The following is a 1219-nucleotide window of genomic DNA, read 5'->3' as shown; positions in this document are numbered from 1 at the left end:
TTCATGGAAAATACAGACAAAAAATTGGAAGAATTCAGGAAAATAATGCAGGAACAAAATGCCAAAATAAATTCACAACTAGAAATTATATGAAAACAACAATTAGAAATCCAAAAGATAAACAAAAGGATTTCAGAAATGGACGGTGTCATAGAAAGGCTGAGGAGCAGATTTGCAAGAGTGGAAGACAGGATCAGTGGAATTAAAGACAAATGCTTGTATACAACTCTGTTTCAGGAAAACTCAGAAAAAAGAACAAAGAAAAATGAAGAGACCCTGAGAGTTAGGTGGGATACAATCAAAAGCAAAAATTTGTGAGCGATTGGAATTCCAGAACAGGGGGAGAAACAGAAAACACAGAGAGGATCATTGAAGAATTGCTGACAGAAAACTTCCCCAATATCATGAAAGATGAAAAGCTGGCCATCCAAGAAGCTCAACGAACCACATATAGGAGAGACCCCAAAAGAAAATCACCAAGGCATATCATAATCACACTTGACAAAACCAAAGACAAACAAAGAATTCTGAGAGCGTCTCGTGAAAAACAAGAAGTCACATACAGAGGAGAAACAATAAGACTAAGCTCAGATTATTCAGCAGAAACCATACAGGCAAGAAGGCAATGGAGTGACATATATAAAACCTTGACAGAAAAAAATTGCCAGCCAAGAATAATATATCTTGGAAAACTCTCCTTCAAATATGATGGTGAAATTAGGACATTTCCAGATAAACAGAAATTAAGAGAATATGTAAAAAACAAACCAAACTTACAAGAATTATTAAAGGGAGTTCTTCGATCTGAGAACAAACAAATTCAACTCACAGGGAGAATCTAGGATGCAGGATTGTACCAGCCAGATACCAATCTAGGAAATGAACTCTCAAGGACTATCCAAAACCAAAAGAAATACAACAGGGAATCGAGAAGTTAATCAGTAAATAACAACAACAGCAGAACAATAAAAGAGGGAATAAACGTCATAGGTATAGAACCTTCTAATGGAGAGGAAGGCAAGGCGATACTAAATAATAATAGACTGCTTCAAACTTAGATAGATAAGGGTAAATTTCATGGTAACCACAAAGAAAGTTAATAAACCAACTCATAAAAATAAAGAGGAAAAACATAAAGTCTCAGCAAAAACAAAACCTACAAAAACAAAAGAAATGAAAAAAAATCCACAAACAAAAGTAACTCAGCACAAGAGAGTAA

This window comes from Trichechus manatus, unplaced genomic scaffold (genome assembly GCF_000243295.1).
Source record: "Trichechus manatus latirostris isolate Lorelei unplaced genomic scaffold, TriManLat1.0 scaffold00269, whole genome shotgun sequence".
Classification (NCBI taxonomy): Eukaryota; Metazoa; Chordata; class Mammalia; order Sirenia; family Trichechidae; genus Trichechus; species Trichechus manatus.
The sequence above is the reverse complement of the archived record's forward strand: the minus strand, read 5'-3'. Positions refer to the sequence as shown.